At 44.8% G+C, this 21,816-nt stretch overlaps 1 long non-coding RNA gene across 3 annotated transcripts; it reads right to left on the bottom strand.

The window, feature by feature from the left end:
• Positions 1-806: 806 nt before the first annotated feature.
• On the bottom strand, positions 807-21,387 carry LOC108393032 (uncharacterized). 3 transcript variants are annotated; one of them, XR_001852174.3, is made up of 4 exons: positions 20,913-21,387; positions 9,356-9,479; positions 7,452-7,501; positions 807-3,950 (listed from the first exon to the last, which is right to left on the bottom strand). It is a non-coding gene; the product is annotated as an uncharacterized lncRNA (long non-coding RNA). The 3 variants fall into 3 exon arrangements; XR_012130239.1 differs by lacking the exon at positions 20,913-21,387 and adding an exon at positions 11,550-11,653; XR_001852173.3 differs by lacking the exon at positions 20,913-21,387 and having other exon boundaries at positions 9,356-10,435.
• Positions 21,388-21,816: the final 429 nt, after the last annotated feature.

The raw sequence follows: 21,816 nt of genomic DNA, 5'->3' as shown, positions 1-21,816 counted from the left end.
TCGCAATGATATTAGTTCTAGTGTGGGAAAATATTATAATTGAGATCTGGTAAGTTATTTGCAGACTTCAAGTTTTTCTTTACACTGTGCTGACATTTAGTACAGCCCTGGTGAGGAAAACAATACTACCATTCATAGCTCTAGACGTAGATTTCAATCGACTTAAGCGGGCACAATGAAACTTGGTCATTCACTGGTTACCCATATTGTGTTCTCAAATTTTCTCTCAGCAAAAGTATAATGACTCAGTATTGTATGGTTGCATAGACAAGGGCTCGGAACAAGAGACACTAGTTTTGTCTGACGGTGTGAGAAAGTCGTGAAGGGATCTTTTCTTCCAGATGGTGTTAAATTCAGCTGCCTTTTTAACATTGGCCTTGCACAGCAATCTGCTGCTCCCATTTCACAAAGACTGCACTTGGTTCCCACTAGTTAACATGCATGCTCACGCAACCTGCAACTTCACTCCAACTGTTTTACAATGCACTGGTATGCTAAATAAACTTGATCCGGTTTCTGCCAATGTTAAAACTAGCTTTCAAAGAACTACTTAACTGATATTTACACTTTTGACTTAAATGTACATTCCTTCAGAATATTTCGGATTTCAAGAAATATCACCTTTTTATAAGGTCATTGTAGAGATTACCCCAGGACACCCATCAGACCCATGCTCTGACACAATACCTCTCTTTAACATACACAAATAAAACAAAATGTCAGAAGTTTGATGTGTAATAGAAAAAAGAAAAATTAGGACATGTTGCAGCAAGAGCAGTGAAGAGCAAAAAATAAAATGAAAATAATAACATTGAAATGTATTTTTATTGATCGATAAGTCATGTAACATTAGTATGATACAAAGCAAGTTTGATATGACAATGGCAAACAGAGAATTATAATATTGTTTATTTTCCTTAGATGTTGTATTTAACACATTTACATAAAAGACCAAGATGTAGGCAAAAGCTTCAGTAATTTGACTCCATTGAGTGCTTTCAGTAAACAATAGGTTTCCCCAGCAAACATCTTATTGCCTTAATTGAACCTCCTTGAGAAAGAAAACCACACACTTTGTAATGTAAATGTAATTGTAGTAGACAATGATCTAGGTAAATAGCACCCCTGGACATGAAGTAAATGAAAGGAATACAGGCACTTAACAATGAAAGGTTGTTTGCACAAACAGTGCTTCAAATGTAAATAAACAAGGGTCTTCTCAACGGTCACTACCGTAGTAAAACTTTGGCACGTGTTCAGCAGCCATATTGAGAATTTACGTTAATAAAGTCTCTCAGAGATTCTAACGGAAGTTAACAGTGGTTTTACAGGCTTCTCCAGGATGAAGTATTACAAGGACTTAGAGCAACAAAGGAAAATGTAATGCTTTTGAAGAAAAACTGTGTATTTGGGATCTGGGATTGTCAGTAATCTAAGCCACATGGAAGTAACAGGCCACTTGGGACATTTCCTATTGCAATATTTGTATTTATGTTTAAATGGTTATACATATTTTTGCTTGGTGACACATGGAAAATATAAGAACTTTTACAAAAAGAGTACAATAGGATCACCAAAATGCCAAAGTTTCTGTTAAGCAGAGTCATTTTTAGGTTAAATAGAAATGACTGTTTAGACTGCATCTCGCTGGGACAGTACCAAAACAACCTTTTACCATGTTGTTATTGCAATAAACTTTCTATAGGTTGATGATTTTATAGCTTTACTTTCCAGTGTTTGTCCACTAGCATAACTAGGCTAAATTCTTAGATCTATCATGTTAAGAGGTAAACAGCCTAATGAAGCGATAACAATGTCTATTATATAGAAATATGTATTTTTAAATATAACGCACCTAAAACAAAAGCCAAAAGGTGGTCTCAAGGCCAAAAGTACAGACTGAGAATTTGACAGGAGGAGCAGGCAGGAATGGGATTTCCTTAGAACTGCTCTTGACTAGCTTTCCTTAAATATTGAAAATCTCAACCAAAGAAGAAAGCCAAACTTAATTACGGCCAGATTAAACATTAGTTATAAAATTAACAGAAACAGACAGTATGCAGCAGCTACAGACCATTTGGTGCTGCCATTTGGGAGCCTGCAGATGGCTGTGGGTGGGAAATGCCTCTACTTTCTTAAGCGATGGAGATGAGTATGGTGTGTGCACTTCATGTTTTTTTTCATACCCCCACCCCCCAAACAGGGCTGTCTGTCATAGGCTGCCGGCCCGCTTTACCACTTGCCCCCGAGCGTGGGAATCGGAGCGTCCTGCCGTTCACATCTCCTGCATTCCGTTTATCGGAATCAATTAGGCAAGACAGACCCTCAGATTCCCCACCCCCTTTCCATTTTTGTCAGGTCTATATACGTCCTAATTATTTCAGTTTGGGATGCCAGAGCTGTTTCCTGGATAGACCTGATCATCCTTAAACAAAAAGAGAGGAGGCGCACACGTGGGTTGTTGCGTAAATGTCACTTTCATTTCCAATGCTAGGCGCAGAGTAAGACAGAACATTTTTTTAACACTTTGACAAGAGGGGAGGCGATCTCGTCTCCATCATGTCTTTCTGCTTCAGTAGCTTCCTCAAGGAAACCCTCTTGGAACAGAGAAGCATCTGTCCTTCTATTTTGAATAGAAGAATAAAAATCAGCCTTTGCTTTTATTTATTTTTTTAAATTTTTATTTGTTGGCGTTTTTCCCTGCTAGCTCTATGTCCTCATAGGTCTATTGACCTTCCAGTATAAACTTTTCTCAAAATCTAATTTCGTATACTTTGACGTACAACCCACTTGCAGTTCCCACGCATTATCTTCTAATTTTTCAAGGGAAGTGCCTCAGAAGGGAACAGCCTAAGTCTATGTACTATGGAATCATTTTTGAGCTAGCATCAAACACATCTATCTGCACAACAGCTCTCTAAGAAGAAGAAGAAACCAACTCATATATAAACTTCTGCATTAAAGTAGGACAAACTGCACATGCATCTTTACTCATTAGCACAATGCAATAATCCTTTGCAGCTGTAATAAGCCCTCACAAAGTATCTGGCATCTTTATGTTTTGGCATAAATGTATTACTTAACTTCCTCTAATCCCACCTTCAATCATAAGGAAAAACAAAAACAAAAGCAAAGTTAGATTCAGTAAGTATTCCTGACCTTTCTGGTTTTTAGTGTCTCTTGGTTGAAGTCTTTCACTCACACGCTCTCCGGCGATCTTGAAGGAGTTTTTACTTTCGGTTATCTAGCTTTATGAAGACCAATACACTCATACAGCTAGATAACCAAAGATAACAACTCACTTCCCTCATACGCCTCTGTCTTCCTCAGGCCAGACTCCACATCCCGATCTTTTCTGGCAGTACGTTAGAGTAGTCCTCCAGGGTACTTGCCGTGCATAAGATGCATCCTTGTATATAAATATGACCTGGTTTCTGTTTGTGTGTGCGGCTAAAACATCCAAACGAGATCTGTTGCTTTCAAAGTTTATTCCGAACTTTTTTTTTCTTTCAGCAAGTAATCTCCGGCAGCGTTAGCCAACAATTCATCTATTAATATCAGAAAATAAAACCAGCTATTATGGTGCAGCAAGCGGTAAAGAGTGAGCAGCAGCGTCCGTCCCTTCACAGGCCTCTATTTGCATTGTAAATTGCTTCATTCTCACGCAAGACTCTTTAGCCTCCCTCTATAGAGATGTATAAAGCCAACGGCAATTTCCAACGCAGGTTAAGGAGGAAGGAAAAAAATCCCATTCTATAGAAGAAGTGACAGCTGATTCAAGGATCTCTCCCGATCCTTTGGGGTTAGGCACCATGAGCTTTTCACCGAGCGGTGGCAGCTTGATTGCACATATCTTGTGTGTGTGTGTTTTTGGGGGAAGATCCTCGATTTCCCAGGGCGTCTAGGCTGGGAAGGAGAAGATGCCTTCTTGCTGGCGTGCTGCCCCCGGTCTGAAAGAAGGAGAAAAGGGCCATCATTGGAGGGGCTTTCACTGCCAAAATGTGGACCAGCCCGGCAAGGTCAAAGGTTCGGGACCGCGGGAGACCAAGGTAATGATGATGTCATGAGAAATCTCAAGTACACCGTTATTGATATGCATCAGTGATCAGCCAACTGCCCCACGCCTGCTGCCTGGGCAGCGGCGGCGGCGGCACTGCAACAAGCCCTATTTTCTCAATCAACATCTCTTCTGCTAGTACTACCGACTGCTCCTGGAAAAGCAACCTGCGGCCTTTTACCTCCTCGGTGCTAGTGTAGATCGCTCTAATATCCAAAGACTGGAAGAAATCTCTCTCTAAGGACAGATAAAAGCATTTCAGATCTGGGGAATGTCTGGCTGCATTTCTCTTCTGGCAGATTGCATGGGCAGACAGATGGAAGGCACTTTGCTACTGCTTAAAGCAGGGCCTTGCTTTCTGGGGCTGGGAATCAGATCTGTATTAGGCAGTGAGTCCATGTGTGATTACATTGACAATTTGCTCTGGTGGTGTGTTTTTAATGGCTTCACAACTCAGGCATACTTTGTATCTATGTGCCATGGCGATAGGGCATTGTATTATGTTCTATAAGTTCAAACCGAATGCTCTAAACATGTCGACTTCACTCCGGTTTTTAAAAAAATTAACCTATTGAGGGTGTGCTCCTTAGAATGTAGCACAGGTAAACACTGAAGCAATAGTTTCTAATGTTGAACACAACTCTGCTGTAATAAAAATGCAGAGACTTTGTTTATAGTTTCATACACAAGGACAAAATGTACTACTCTTCCTTATGAAATTGTTTAGAAAGTATTGTTACTTATTGTATTATGAAAAAGAGAGCTACAACACCTGGATGTTAAGAGCTTAACTATCCCCACCTTCCTCTTACCTACCCCCACCTTTCTTCTATCTAGAAGGGAATATTGTTTTATTAAATTATTAGTCTCATTCCTTTTCTTAGGACTTTTCAAAGTGAATATGATCACTTAAAAGAGGTCTTTTCTTCTTCTCCTTTGTAACGGGTAATCTATGTCTAATACATCTACAGTATGTACAGTTCAAATGCTCAGATGCTCCTCAGCAGAACATCTACAGGTAGAGTCCACAAAAGTTGCATATTCATCATGGGTGAACTTCACAGACTGTTTCCCAAAATTATAAGCTATGTTTGGTGGTGTTACTATTCTTCTAAATATATGCTACAAGCAAATGTCATAAATCTTTGTATTTATTTCACACATCACTAGCTTATCCCAACATTATCATTTCTATAGGTGACTATTTTCCCCAATAACAAAGAACACTTTCAGAATTAACATGCACTCTTTCATTAATTCAGTTTATTCATTTAAGACATGAGTATATGTTTACCAAGTTATATGTAGAGCACACATGTAAATCATATAGAAAGACTGACAAGAAAACCAGAATTGCTCAGAAAAGCCCTCAATTAAGAGTTCAAACATCAATATTACACCAATTAAAGATAAAGTTTAGTAGAGATGCCAATGCTTCCCTAGATTATTTTATTAATTTCCTTTTTTGGTGACCATTCTTGTCCTGATTATTTATAAAAGACTAAGATACAGAAATCACTCATCTATATTTCTTATCAACTTCTGGCACAAGAAGTATGATCAGAAATGGCTGCATTGGATTATACATAAAATATATATGCAAACTACAAAGTAATTCAGAGAACACACTCTTCCTTCTTGAACTATAAGGTCACAACATAAAGTATTGGATAAGAAGAGAACACATCACTGAGACATATGCCACTTTTGACATCATGTAAAACCCTAATGAGCTTTGCTGCCTTGGAAGATTGAGAGTATTTTGGCCTTGCTTTCCAAGACCTAGAAGCAGAATCATTAGTGATTTGGCATGTACTACATAAAGCAAGCATATGATCAGATGAAATCAATTCCTTAAGTCAAAACCCCAAGAAATACCAGATATTTTTAGATTTCCCTTTTTGCTTTATATATATCTGGGTGAGGGTTGGTAAAAATAGAGCAGTATGATGCATGTAAGTCTTATGTGTATCACTCCTATATTTGTGTGAATTTGCAAATTAATGTGGCTATATTTCCACACTCAACAATTAAATGCATTTTCAGAACCCAAGTAACTATCAGGAAAGCCAAGACACAGAACATTTGAGATGCTTCTATAGTTAGAACCTCCAGAAGATACTGTCTTAAAATAGCATCTTCTAAGGCAATGCCACATACTCATATCAGCTGACTCCTGGACTGGCTCCCATGCCTGTCACATATACCACAGATTCACTATGAGAGCTCCCAAGAGTGAAAATAACCAACATAATGATTATGAGTAGTCTATTTGTTATGTAGTAGTCTATTTAATAGAACCAATTAAATATTTTACCTCTCCATCATTTTTCAACGTAGAGACATAAAAAATACATACCAAGGCTTAATACTGAGTATCTGATTATTCTGAATATTGCCAAGGTCTGTGGTTTAGCAATACAACCAATATATTGTGGTTTCTTACATACATTTCAAGAACTGCATTATTGTGTCGAATATGAGACAAGAACAAGTTGAAACAATCGTATTACTCTAAAGATTCCTAGCATTGTCTGCCATATATTGTTATGAGCAACTATTGACACTTACATGTTTTTAGTTCAGATATTTTTGTTTTTCAAGAAGTATTTAGCCAAGTTAGAGAATATTCTTTTTGAAATCTACATATTAAAGAACATATTGAATTCAGAAGGCTTGCCTGCTCATTCTCTAATAAATTCCTATTAATGACCAATAGATTAAGACGTGATTGTCATGCTTGTTTTCTAATCTTTTTATAGGTCTCCAGATGGCTGAAACATGAATTGAAACATCCTGATTTTCTTAGGAATAAACAATCTGTTTAAATTAAAAAAGGAAAAGTTATGATTTTCCACATTTTTGGATGAGAATTTGTCTGTTCCATAAATGCAAAAAACATTTTGCCACTACTATTCACCTCTCTGAATTTTATTCACACTACTGCAAAATATATAAAGAACTGACCTAACACTAAAATCCCTCTTTAATATTGAGCTTGTATGATTCTCGGGCATGTAAACCACAGTCTACTAATACAGGCAAGACTACCATTTTCTACATAAAAGCCATTTAATTGACAGCGATGTGTATAGTTCAGGCAAGGTACTTGACTGGCTTACTTTCTAGTCAAAGTATCCTATTATTTCCTTTGTATCCAAGTTTCACTTTTATAGGCAGTTACAGATTGTTTGCATTATCCTTGATGTGTAATATACAAAGACTACCTGCAGGAAAAAAATTGCACATGTGAAAACAGATTTTTCTGGAATTGCATCTATTGCCATGAACTGGGATATATGCAATACACTGCAGGCCTTCCACCTAGTAAAAATACTCTATTTTGATTTTTTAACATCATTTTGATTTTATCAAATGTAAATTTTAAAATTACCTTTGGTTGGTTGGATTGTCTATTCATTTTATGCTTCTTTGTAGTCTCTTCTGAAAAACAGTCAAGAAAACAAATGATTAGAGGGTTAATATACTGCAAATATATATGTGATCATGCCTAGAATTGGCTTTATTTAAGATACAGCAATTACTATGAGTCTTCAAAATGCCAAGAGATTCCAGAAAACCCAGTACCATGTATCCTGGGCCTCAGCACCCACAGGGTTAAATATGCTAATTTGCATTTAAATAGAGACATGCATGATAATAGGAATGCAAAATATGAAGAATCTGGAGGGGTTTGGGAAATTAATTTTTCTTTCTTCTTTTCTTTTATTTTTAGCTTGCAAGGAAGAGAGACTTTTAAGAAACATTAAGGATTTGAACATTGTAACCTGCCATATAAAAGAGAAGAGAGTTCTTACGTGTAAGAATTTTAAGACTGGAACAGTCATCTTTTCTAAATGTTTAAGGGACTGAATTTCCAGGCCTTTCAAACAATGGGAATCCCTGAATAAATATCTAATCCATTAAAAAGATGCAAATAGTTTACTGTAAGGCCACAGCACGGTGAGATGTGCTTTCATATCTATGGCTCCTGATTGGCTATTTCCTTCAGTAAATCAATGAATAATGTAAAACCTGATTGCTGTAAAGTGGTGGATTTTTTTATTCTCTTCCCCCATCCCCCACGACTCAATATTCAAGAATTCTTACACTCCCAAAAATAGCTTTTCTTTTATCGTTTTTTTTTTTTAATGCTTATCGTTATTTTGGAGTGGCGGGGTGGGGCTATTGGTTTTGCAAAATGAAAGTACTGCTCTGGTTTTATTATGCTGATTATGGGAGCTTGTTTCTGAAGACAGCGTCCTAATTAGTGGTGTCAAGGTGGGGAGGGAGGGTGGCGGGCAGAGGTAGGCACCAGGAGAGGGAGGAAACTGGAAGCCACCCAGCCATTCTGGGCCCAAGGCAGCCACAGCTCCAAAAGAGCTCCGGCCGTGGCCGTGACTTGACAGGGCCTCCTGTCTAACTTCCATCAATTCCACTGCTTACCTGACCCCACAAGACTGTCCCCATTCAAGCACGGCGGGTACACATTTGCAAGAGAAAACGCGCAGACTCTAATGCAAATCTACTGCCTGGTTCCCACTGCCCAGGGTTCCCTCAGAAAATTCCAGGCCACGGAACGAAGGTCTCGCCTCCCTCAGCGGGGTCGGGGCTCCAAGCAAACAGCAGATACTTGGCTCTGCTCGGATGCCAGAAGCTTCTGAAGCTAAAACGTACCAGATCCCACAATGAACCACTATGGTTGCACTTGATGAATCCGAACTTGGGATAACCTTGTGAAACGGCCTCTCGCCTCCCAAAATCCAAACGGAAAAAATAAAAAGGAAGTGGAAATCCAAGTCTAGTTAGCTACTGCACATAACTTTGTACCGGCATCCAATCAGCCCCTCACTTCATTGCCAGGTAATTGCAACTTTGAGATGGTTAAAAGATTTAAAATGCGAATCCTGAATTCAGGAACGCAAAATACAATTGTATTTGGCTCCAGATTTAGGTGAGAAAAGTCTCAACACGAACAACACAAAATTACATTCATCATTCCCCGATACAACGCGAAATTTTCCTGGCATCTCTGCAATTGGGGGTGAGGCCACTGGATAATTAACAGTCCTGGCTCAGGCAACTCACGAGATCAACAGGTTTAGCATCCGAGCCACACAGTCAATTAGCTGAAGCAAAGCCCGGCCTGGCTCTCGGAGCGGCCGGCAACGGGGCTCTGTGGGTAACGGAGCACCGGCTCGCGGGCGAGGTGACGAGCGCCGGCGCGGGGCCGCAGCAGGCACTGCTGGCCCCTCGCCGCCGGCCGAGGTGCCGCCTGCGGGCCGCCAAGATACTCACTTGTTCTCCCTGCGTCAGGCAGTGTTGCCCCCAAATCCAGCTGGTCGGGAATCGAGGCACCGGCCAGAAGACAAGATCCACAGTAACAGGGCGGCTGCAGTACACAAACAGCTTCTTTCGGCGTCTCAAAAAAAGAAAAAAAAATTCAGCTCATCCCTCTCTTTAGCACATTTAAAACTGCCGCTCAATTCCACACAGTGATTCTTGCTTGATTGCGTCTAAAATAGTTTAAACGGGTCTTCCCTTCTGGGGTGAGAAATAAGGGGGCAAAAGCCCAAGGAGGAAAAAAAGCCAACTTTTACCCCCCGCGCCAGGCACTTGCTCTCTTAGCCTCGGAGTGGAGAGTGAAGTGGTGTGTGCGAGGCTCGGCAAGTTTTTGGGGGGGCTGTCCAAGGTCTAGTCCAGCCCCCTCTGCCGAGGAGGACGTGCTTAGAAACTCAACCAATTTCCCCACTGCTTTTGTTGCTGATGAACTGAAGCCCTATTGTTCATCCATTGCCACGGTCTTTTTCAGTCCCCACACTACGTTCTGCGTTGCCAGAGATAATGAATTTGCACCCAAACCTCTCATAGTCCCTTCCTGACAGACGGAACAAATTAGAAATGTCTCGTCTGAAGGAGGGCAGTGGCTACATTTTCCTATTGTAGGATGCAAAACACACATTTCTTTGGAAACTTCTTTTGCCTTTTCTACCTTTTATTTTATTCTCCCTCTTTTTCTTTTTTCTTTCAGGATTTTTTCCCTCTTGATTCTTTAGACTTTTTTTTCCCCAAAGAACCCGTCTTGTTTGTCCAATGCACCATTTTATGTAACTTGTGTATCTTTTTTACCTTCCTTCCTTCTTCCCTCTCCTTTCTTTTTTAAGGACTCCTTTCGCAATTTTATTTACAAACTTGGAGAATGACCTTTTGACTTGCATACTTTTTTTTTTATTTAAGAAAGGTCTTTTGGTTCAAGTCCCCTTACCTCACTACTCCCCCTTTTTGTTGTGGTCGTTAACTGTGTTTGGCTAAAGAGAAGCAATATATTATAAGGATTTTTATTCTTTAAACTTAACAGCTATTCAAAGGGCACCAGGGACGCGCCATAGGGGTTATCTATTTGATGGAGAAGAGAAAGCGAGTGTATGTGCGCGCGCTTGTGTGTGTTAAACAGGGAGAGGCAGAGCGATGGGGGGGGAGTGTGCAGAAAGAGAAGGGTGGGGGCTTTGAGAGGAAGGTGGGCTTCCTGTAGCGCGAGCGGGGAGGCTGTCAGCGGTGTAGGCGCGAAAGGGAGGGTGCAAGAATCCTTCTCTCTCAGACGGCTTGCACCCCCAGGCCTATTCGCGCGCCCTGCCCGCCGCAGCTTGGGCGCGGGTGTCTGCGCGCGCGGGAGCTTGTACCGAGCGTGCGCGCGTGCGACCGGTGGCGGGAGGGAGGGGGGCGTAAAAATTCAGGCGAGGGGCCCGTATGTAAATGTAACCCGGGGGGAGCTGGGAGGAGGTAATGAGAGCCGCGGGCGCTCAGCCCCGCTGGCGGCCCCCAGCTTTCCCGCCAAGTGCAGCCGGAGGACAGACAGCCATGCGTGTCCTTGTCGGGAGGTCCCTAGCCCGCCGCGCGCGCCCGCCCCCACGCACACGCACACACTCCCCTCGCAGGCGTGGGGCCCTGTGGCCACGAGCATGTCAGGAAAACAAAGCTAGCGCTGCGAGGTGGAACGAAGAAACGTCAGCGTTGGCGGCCGAGGGCAGGACAGGGAAGCCGACACTGCGGCCTCCAGCGCCCCTTCCCTGCCAGCCTGCGGCTCTGCCCTCCGCCCCCGGCTCCGCTCGGCTTCGGCCCAGAAGAGGCCGCGGATCATTTCTTAGCTGCCTAGGAGAACCAGGAGAGCAGAGACGGGGGCGGATGTGCACAGGGAGGTGCCAGCGGCCCCCCGCCCGGTGCGCAGGCACGCACACGCTGGCGCGCTGGGCCGTGGAGGGAGGGAATCTGAAGGCCGCCCTGCTGAATAGCCGAGAGCCGTTACCTCCTCGCTGAGGCGGCTGAGCTCCTAGTGAAACCCACACCAGGCTCAATCCCGCAAGGCACCGCCCCGGGCTGCGGCCGCGGAATGGCTCGCACCTCAAGCTTTCTCCCCAGACAATGTAATCGGAAGGGCCTGGCTGTTCAGAGAGCCTTTTCTGCCTCCCCCCCGCCACCAGACGCCCCCCTCAACCTTCAAACGGGTGAAACTCGAACTCCAGCCTAGGAGCTCTGGCCTAGATGTTCCCGCAGATAAGTCCCAGAGGTAGCCGTGGAGAGACACCGATCTCTGTTTCATCTCGCTCGCAGCGCCTGCCTCGGTGCTCAGCAGCCCAAGCACCTCCCCAGCGCGCGCACACACACACACACACACACACACACACACACGACACGACACTCCCATCACACCAAAACGCACGCTAAGGGCTCGGCTGTTAATGAAGCCGACGCACATAATGAGTGCACAGGTAAATAGGTAACGAAACGAGAAGCCCCCACCAGCCGGCTGGGCGATTTACCTCTCCCTACTGGAAACACGTGTAGCCTATGTTTTAGGAGTGATTTGCTGTTGTCTGAGGTCTCCTCCTCTTCTGGTGGAGACAAGCAAAAAAAAAAAAAAAAAAAAAAAAATGTTCCATTGTCATAGTCTTCTCTTTGAAAGCTACCCAAGCATTGGTCTCAAACATTTGGGGATTTGGTTTGGTTTGTTATCTGTTGTTTTTGGTTTGTTGTTGTTTTTGAGTGTGTTGCTTTTCTGAGGGAAGCAAAAGAACATGTAGTTGGTGGGGTAGGAGGTGCAGGACAGGAGCCTGCATGTGCGGCCGAAGGCTGGCGAGGCTGGAAGTCGGGCGATGGAGATTGGAAGCGGCCGCTCTTCCTCCCCCAGGGTCGACAGGGCCCCCTTTTGCCCCCTCGGGCCTAGGCTTGGCCACTGTCGCTGCCGCCGCCCGCACTAGCGAGCTCCGCCGGCTGCCGCTCCGTGTTTTCCCCCATCCCGGCTTCACGTTCAAGGTTTAGCTGCGAGGTCACGTCCATTGACGTCAGCTCCCTGTCTCCCTCTACGTCCGGCTACATTTACATACATCAAGGAAATTAGGGCATTAAAAAAATATGCAAATCCTGCACGAAGAGGAGCCGGTGCATTCCTGGCGCGATCGCCTTTTATTGAAGCTTTTAATTAAAGGGGCCAGTTGGCGAGCCCCTGAAACAACCGACAAAACCCCCAAAAGAGAAAAATAAACGCTGTAGCCTTCTGGAACGGTTGTTTCGGCTCCTGTTCTCTGGGCGGCTGAGGACCGCCGGCTGCCCGGCTCGGAGAAGAACAGGTTAGAGGAGGCAGCTCCAGCCCATGCATAATCAGGGCTCCGCGGCGCCTCCATTCTTTCCTCCTCCTCTCCTCCTCCTCCTCCTCCACCTCTCATCCTCCTTCTCCTCCTCCTCCTCCTGCTCCCGCTCCTGTTGGTTCCAGCGTGTATTATTTTTAATACCGATGCATATGTAAAGCTATATTTGCATTTTTTAATTCGCGAAAAGTTCAGGTTGTATCGTTTTATTGATTCTCCCCTCCCCCTCTTTTTTTGTTTTTTGTTATCTTATTATGTCTGTCTGTCTTATCCCTTTCTGTCTGTTTTTATTTTTTGGCGAGTGTCTGCTGCTGTCTCTTGCTATATAATATGCACAATTGCCTCCTTGCATCTGTTTATTTAAGAATCCAAATATGCACCTCTGTCATGTATGTAATACCAGCTGTATAACCTCCTGGTTTGGTCATAAAAGAAAAGACACATTAAAATTTTTTTTCCTGACATAACCCCTTCATCAGCTGTAATGCCATCGCTCAAGGCTCAAAGTTTGATTGTCTAATTAACTTATTAGCAAACACAGTTCGGGCCATTGCATTTGAAACAATGTCTGTATAAAGGGAAGTGACTCCAAAGAATTATAAAGAATTTGTGTGCTGATTAAGTGAGAGGTGTGGCATTTACCTCACTATTGCTTTCTAGCATTTCTTACTGCAAAAAAAAAAAAAACTATTTTAAAATGTGTAGACACAGCAACGGACAGCCTTCTGCAAGGAAGACATTTTCAACCATGTTGTATGTTGTACCTTATCTACTGCATTCAAAATTAACTGAGTTTCATTTTTATCTTAACATGGCTGGAAACAAGGCACATTATCTTGATTGAAAAGCATCCTTAATTCCTGACTTTGTAATGAAAACAAATAAACAAAACGGTTGACTATATTAAGCCAGTTGATTTGCCCTAAAATAGACAGGCCTTGAGTTAGATTTCAAGCAATAGTTACCTGGTTTATGGGGTCGGTTTTCCTTCCTGGCAGTATATCTATTCAGCACAATGGCTTTTGAAAAATCTATATATATGAAGTCCACTTTTTAAATTCCCCCCAAGCTATCACTTTTAAAAGGCTGAATTTATAATTGCATAGCCACAAAGAACAGCAAGTGATGCACACATGCAGCTTATTCAATTAAACAAGTTCAAGTACATGCATAGGTAATTAGTTTTCTTATGAATGACTTACCTGCACAGATACTCAGGGCAAGACTCGGCCCTCCCCAGTGGCTTTCATGTATAAATATTAATATGTATTTTCCCCCATTTTAAACCTACAGCTGCATGCCATCTTTCATGTTGGACTATCCAGCATCCATTTTTAGCACCCTTAATTCTTACGGTATTTCTAGCCTTACCTCTGGCTGTAGTTTTTCCAAGCCCACATCAAAGTGCTCATATGATGTGTCACCCAATAAAAAGTGGTCAGATGGCTACACGAAAAATATTAAAAAACGGAAAACACTCATCCTTTAGGTTTGCCCTATACAGCAAGATTATGTTTCCTAAAGTACATTTTCAGAACGTTCTATGAATCAAAGGATTCCACAGTTGGTTGCAAAATTGAGGGTTTCTGGGAGGGCACCTGGATGAGTGAAACAATTCAGCAGGTTAAACATCTCTTCGAGTTTGGCAGCAATTCAATCGTGCGTGGCGGTTTGTTCTGCCTGGACTCTTGCACACACCTGCCCGCCTGTATGCAGGGATCAGAACAAACACACCGGCCACGTTGCAGGGCATATAGAGTGGCGATGCATGTATTTAGATGGTAGTAGCAAGGAATGTGTTCATGTACGGATGTCTCTGCATGCATGTGTGTACAGAGGCGTGTGTGTATGTGTGAGTGTGTGTGCGCGCGCGCGCGCACTGTGACAAGGGACATAGAGAGGTACACCTCTTATCTCTGATCTCTCTGTAATCTCCTTTTCTCTTTCTAATCTCCCTTATTGGTGCCTGGTGGTAACCTGAAGCATCTGAACCGTCACCGTCACTGCCGTGTGCACGCTGTAGCTTACCCCGGGGACCGGTGGCTTGGTGGCTCGCTGGTTCGGTGGGTGTTGTGGCGGAGGGTGGGTAGCGGCTTTGCTGCCGACGCCGCCGCGGGTCCCGGTGGTCTGTCCCAGCCTGGCAGCAGAGCGCGCGGTGCCAGAGCCCCCTCCCACCCCGCCCTCACCCCCATCCTCCCCTCCCCTCTCCTCTGCGCCTCCCCCCGTCTCCCCCCCACCCCGGCCCAGCATTACCATACCGAGGCCGAGTTTCTGCGAATCACAGCAGCAGCGGGCAACGTTTGAATAAGCCCCGCAACCTCGCGCAGACCCCAACTCCTGCACAGCAGCGTGCCCTGAACGAAAGGCCACCACTCCGGCCCGTCATCTGGCCGCGGCCGACACCTCCCCAAAGTGCCCTGGGCGCGTCCAGGAGAGAGGTGCTGGGCCTCCCATTTACTACTTTTATATTAACTTGACTGATGGGATCAGACAATAAATAGGGGGAGGCAGACGGAGAAATGACGGGTAGGGAGAGAAGAAGAGGGGAAAAGGAGAAAGGAGAGGAAAGAAGAGAGGCACTGTCGGTGGGGCTGCGAGGGGTGAGAGGAAGGCAGAGGCCGAGGAGGGGGAGAAAGTGGGAGAAAGAGTCCACAGGGTGTGTGAAAGAGGGGGTGAAGCAGGGAGGGTTTAGGGGAACGAGGGGAGGGGGAGAGAGACCCAAGTATCTGAATTTGGACTTTTCAAGCTAAAAATACCTTCTCACTGAACTTCACAACCTCCAATTAGACACGTGTTTCTCCCCCTCCCACGTCACCGAATGATTAATTTGCCTTCTCAATCAGAAATATAATTATTTAGAATTGTATAACAGACATAAGATTTAACGGAAAGGAGCCAATTTTGTGAAACATAGCGAAAGGCATGACATTTAATGATGCTGCCACTTCGCGTTAAAAAAAATTAAGGCTTGCTTTGAAGACTCAGGCACTTGCCAGCCTTGTCCTCCGAAATAGTGAGACCGAGGCCCAGAGTCAGAAACAAAATGTGTTCCGAAATATTCTGGACTTTAAGTGAGAATTTTTCTTTTCTTCCTGATATTTGACTGTCACGTTTTTCTTCTTCACGAATTGATTACGTTTACCAAAAAAGACAGATAAAGTGTAGGTCTTTTACAAAATTTACTGCAAAATGTCCCCACGTTTTAACTGAAGGTATGATTTTAAAACGTTAGTTTAAAAGCATAGCCAGTTCTGTTTTGCATACCAGCTCTTTCAATAACCTGAGGTTCTGAATTCAGCATTTTCAATGCCGGTCCCCCCACTCCTCACCCCCACCTTCAAATAGGAGCAGTGATTTCCTGCACAAAATAATCAGAATCATGATAAAATCTCCAATCACCTATAGGATGTACCCATTGTAAATGTCTCTCTCGTAATTTATAAGCCAAACCCCTTCCTTTTGAGAAACACACAAAAAGAACGCTTCTGATTAATAATCTCTTATGCAGCACACTGAGGCCGAAGGCAGGGAGCCGCAGGACCCCAGAGAAGGGCGCAGAATACTCAATACCTAGAATTTCAATACAAATTCCAAAGATATGCTAACTGCTAGGTTTCCGAAGGGGAAAAATACTTGGCAAGGAATGCTTTGGGGAAGACAAATACATCCAAATACTGACTCTTTCCTGGGCCGTGGGTGGGGGGCGGTCGCGATTACCCGGTATTTCTGCGTGCACACGTGTGTACAAGATGGTATGTAACTAGCCAAGCGGCCAGGCCCAGGTTTCTTTCTATTCTTTATCACATTTTCTTTTTATTTGGAGGCCAGAAATTGAAACCAGTTCACTCTCTGTGACTAGCTCCCACGAAGCGGGGCTTCAACCTCTTGTTTATTTTTAAAGCCAGTGTGGAACCCCGGTTGAATTTCCTGGCGCGGGATTTTACCAGGATACTCCCAGTGCCCGGGCGCTGCCCACAGCACGTGAAAAGAGACTGGAAGGGAAGCTCGTGACTTTGAGCCGCTCCGTCGGGGCCTCGCGTTTCGCCCCAACAGAGCCCTCTCTTCTTTGCCCAAAGGCGCTCCCTTAGGCCGGTCCGCGTCATTGCGATCGTGGCCATGTGAGCGAAGGGATGGTCTCGGGGGTGTGGGGGGTCCGCGGAAGCTCGCGTGGATCTGTGAACCCGCTCGGCGCGGAAGGCTGAACGGCGCCAGGGGCCAGCGCGGGGCTCCTGGCTCCAGCCAGTAGGGAAACAGCGACACCTACTGGCTGCATGGCACCGCGTTGGGGCCGTCGGGGCGGCCCCGGGTTGGGGCTGACAAGCTGTGTGGACTTGGGAGGCCTTAGCAACCGAGGCTGGGCCCGCCCCTCTAGGCCTCTCTTGCCCGGAGGAAGGCAAAGCCTCCCCTTCCAGAGACCCCTAGGGGTACTGTAGGATAGGACTGAACACTCTTGCGGGCACACTGCCCTCCAGCCAAAGGCTCGCTCTTCTGGGGGAACCACAGGGACCCTCAGATGCAGTTGGCCGCTGTCTCCTGGTTTTATGATACCCAGGAGGTTGGAGCCCTGACCTCTTCGGGGTTATGACCCAGGCCTCTTCTCCACCACCTCTATTTTAGTGCCGACTAAAGATGATATCTTTACAAATTAGGAACCGAGGAGAGTTCATTATCCTCCCTTAAGAGGGGAAACATGCGAACCAAAGACACAGATTCACAAGAAGTGGCCGGCGGCAGGCACACTGAGCGGCGAGTTCTCCTGCTAGCCAGCCCCGGGCATTTGAGCGCACCCCCACTGCCGCCGGGGATTGAGATTTGATAGCTTTTCTTAAGAATTATGATTTTCTTAATTACACCTTAAGTAAAGGCAAATTTGGAGTAGTGATGATATTTTCGAGACAGGTATCTATCTATATAGAGAGATCCTGCTAAATGTAAGTGTAAATGTTTCTCTTGTTGGCTTCTTGGGAAAGGTGGGAGAGGGTGCCAAGGGATGGCGAGGCACAAGGAAAACCTAGCACAATAAGGATGAAAAGAAACCAGTTTATGTATTCCAGATTTACTTTCTCTTATCAGTTTTTCTGTTCAAATAACCATGCCATTTGAAAAGAACATGTAGGTGGTTCCAGCAGTGGGTGAGGAATGAGGGATTTTAGTTTCCTCTTCTCCCCCAGATGCCTTCATTTTCTGTTAAGTTCTGAGGCTCACCTGGGCCAGAAAACCTGACTGAATGTGACTGGGGTGTTAACTTGCTTGAGTATTAAAATATATTCCTTCTTCTAGAAAGACAGGGATATTGAATTAATTTGATTCCTTGAGATTTTCCATTTAAAATACCACTCAACAAAAATTCCAAAATAAAAAAAACCCACTTTTTATTGTGAGTTCAAAATCATCTTAGAAATTACTTCCTTAGCTTGAGATACTGGTTAGAACTAGGATCTGAAGTGTTTTGAAGAAAAATGGGAGGGGTCTTTTTAGGGCTAAATTTTTGTTTGCATTCTCCACAATTGCAAAAGTGTTGCTAATTCTATTTTGTTTAAATAAAATTGGAATCTCTTAGTGCTCCTAAGACCAAGAGTTTTAGATCAAGTCTCCTCCTCTTTTTTTATTAAAAAAAATATATATATCTAAAAATGCTCAAGAAGCCTGCTCCTTAACTCAGTTTTGCAAGTAGTTCTTGGGTTTTTATTTTCTTGCAAGTGTATCTGAATGTGTTCTGATAATACATGTATTCTCAGGCCCTTAACAGTTTGTATGATGTACAAATCAACCTATATTACTAATAATGAATAAAACAGAGCTCTATACAAATGACATTTTCTCGATGAATCCTGCACCTCACTGCATATCAAAGTCAACTTTCTCTTTATAAAATGGAAATATTCATAGGAAAGGAAAATGATTTCAGAAAATTAAATTACACTAAGCACACAACAAGCACCTATCAACCAAACCCAGTTCAGAGATGTCTTTGGTTATTGAAAGAACCTTAAAAAATGCAGGAGTTGACATTTTCCCCTTTCTTAGGAAACATTAGATTTCTAGAATGTATATTTGTGATTAGAAAACCTTAGCTAGAATAAGTTCCACTGTTGATTGATATTCTGTGGTTTTATTGACTATGAAAATTGTTGACTTAATATTAAAGAAAATAGAAAAAAGAATTTAAATGTCAAAAATGATGGAATTTCTCTGTACACCTAGTCAACTCTAAAGCACAAGCATATTAAACACTAATTAAAGGACAGTTTCTTGAGTTAGAACAGAAAATTAGGCCAATGAAATTGTTTCTTATTCCACAAAAAATATGAATATATACATATTATTATATTATAGGTAATGTAATATAGACCCATGGTTGTTACTGTAATGTGTGTGAAGGGTGCAGACAAGCCTGCTTGTTTTGTTCAGGTCTTCCTGAATATATTTCTCTTTTAATTCCTCTTCTTTAGCAAGAAAATTAAGGAATGAGGAAAGGCTAAATTATCATTAGACTGTGTCTGTGTTCCTTTTGTCACACCTGCCCTTCCTCTGGCCTTGCCTTGGAGGCTGTGAATACTTCCTTTCCTGCTTGTTGAGGAGCATGAAGGATGGAAGGAATGGATGCAAGGACAAGAATATTGATCAGACAGGCGCATCATTGCATATGAAAACAAGATGGATACATTGAAATACCGTTAAATCCCAGCTAGGTGGTTATCTGGGGAGGGAAGACTTGTGTGTGGTAGCTGGCAGGCTAATGACATAAATCTCTTGGGGAGAGTGGAGAAGCTTCCTGCTTTTGGAGTGGCCTCCCTTTCAGCTGCAGTGAAATCCACAGGGCTTGATGACGTTTGGCTTCAGTGAGTAGAGCTGCAAGGACACCTGTGTGCATCTGGTTGGAGGCAGGTGTGTGTGTGTGTGTGTGTGTGTGTGTGTGTGTGTGTGTATGTGTGTGTGTGAATTTGTGTAGCTAAGGTCTAGGTGCTTAATCAAAAATTCATTTGCAAAAATACTGCTCCTAAAATTCTGCCATGTCATCAATTGGGGTCAGTCACCAAGGTCACTAACTTGCCCCAGGTTCACTTATGAACTGTGGCAACACTATTGCTTTTGATGGTAAGAATATGGCTTGTGTCATGTCTTTGGTTTTTTATGGTACTTCCTTAGAGGGTGGCAAGGCTCTAACCACCCACTCCTCCCTTCCTGATCCCCGCAAACAAAACCATTCTATCACTTGAGCCATCTGCCGCAGGTGTAATGGATGGCAGGGGGCCGACCTAACCACACTTCAGTCTCTTCTAGGTCGTCACCGCTCTGCACCAAACAAATGAGTCCTGTTTCGCCACTAGGGTGCCGAGGTCCCTGGCAGCATTCAGTGCTTAGAAACCAGAGCCAGCTGACAACACACGAAATACACAGGCACAGAGAAAACGCCAAGCCAACCCGCAACTCCCTTTGCTCCCTCCCTCTGCTCTCTGTACACATGGAGGACACGTACATAGCCTTTACGCGTTTTAAAGCCCTCGCGACTCTGAATTCTTGGTTACTTGTGTCGGCCTTCCGCATTGCACATAGCCCCTGGTGTGTGCATGTGTGTGTGCGTGTGTGCGCGCGCGCGTGTACGCGTGTGTTTAAAACGCTTATTGGTAGGTCAGCAGCAGCTGATCAGACATAGCAATCCAATAACCTTTTTGACTACTTAAATTTTTCGTTAAAGGTTTTTCTTTTTTTAAGGAAAATAGGAGAACTGTAAATTTTCTCAACTCTCGGGTTCCCAGTTTAGGTTCCAGGGAACGGCAGAGCAGGGCAATCCTCGCCAAGCCAAACTTTCCCTTTGGAAGGTTTGAGCTAGGCGCAAATTGTCACTTCACCACACAGCAGCTCATTTGCACGCGATTGTGTAAAAGGGGGGCAGTGGGAACGCGCAGCATAGGATGGAAAATCGAGTGGCTCTAAGCCCCCCATAATAGTTTGGAATCCTGGCAGGATACACAGGGTGTCCCAGGGCTAGAGTCCAGGGTTCAACCTTCCAGGCGCACAGCATCCTCTGGTGCCAGCCGTCAGGCTGAAGCCTTGCCGGCCGCCTCCCACCTCCGCCAGTCCGCTCGCACCCCACCCCATTTTCATCATTTGAACAGCCCTAGGTGATGGTACCCATTTCTCAGGCCTGGGTTTTGGGCAGAGGCTGGTTCCTGCCAGGAATCGAACTCTGCTGCCCCCAGAGTACTTACCCCAAGCGAGGACCTGGCAAATGGTGGCCCAGAAGCGTCAAGTTTCCATTCCCAGCCGTTGTGCCAGATTCCCCTCCTGCCTGCCGCTCCTCTCGGTAGGCTCGCGCCTCTCTCTCTCTCTCTCTCTCTCTCTCTCTCTCTCTCTCTCTCTCTCTCTCTCTCTCTCTCTTTCTCTGATTTCTTGTGACTTTTAGAGGCAAAAGCTTGCTTATTCAGAGAAGAGAGGGAGGGGAGAGGAAAGGAGAGAAAGGGAGGGGGAGGGGAGGGGAGAGAGAAGTAGAAGGGGGATGGAGGACGAAGAGGAGGTGGAGAATCAGAGGTAGTGAAGGCTTAGGTGGAGGAGGAGGAAGAGGAGGTGGAGGGATGGGAGGGGTAGGGTGGAGTAACCGAAGATGGGCTGGGACGGGACTGCGAGGAATAAATTGCTCCCCACCCAGCTGCAGTGCGACGCCCCCAGCGTCCCGGGGGAGCCGGTGCGTCAGATCGCGGCTGGCCTAGGCGGGGCAGTACAAAAGCGCCGCGGGACCCCCTTCGCGGGCTTCTGCCCAGGCAGACCGAGCGCTGGAGGCCGCCCCACTCTTGAGCTCGGACCGCGGAGAGCTCTCCTCCTCCCGGACAGTGGTAACTGTCTAGGGGCTCCAAGCTCCACGCAACTTTGATTTCATTCCCAGGCGCCTGTCCATCCTCGCCTGCGTCTCAGACAAGAGCTGGAAGCCCGCGCAGCCCCGCGCGTTCTCACCCGGCCGCCGGCGCCCACCTTAGCCATAGCCAGTGGTGCTAGTGCCGCTTACCCGGCAGTTTTCTCACCGCCCGCGCTCAGCCTTAGCCGCGCGTCTCAGTTCATTTAGGGCACTCCTTCAGCTTGTTTTTATGGAGGTGTGTGCGTGTGCGTGTGCATGTGCGT

Source organism: Manis javanica, chromosome 1 (assembly GCF_040802235.1).
Source record: "Manis javanica isolate MJ-LG chromosome 1, MJ_LKY, whole genome shotgun sequence".
Lineage (NCBI taxonomy): Eukaryota > Metazoa > Chordata > Mammalia > Pholidota > Manidae > Manis > Manis javanica.
The sequence above is the reverse complement of the archived record's forward strand: the minus strand, read 5'-3'. Positions and strand labels throughout refer to the sequence as shown.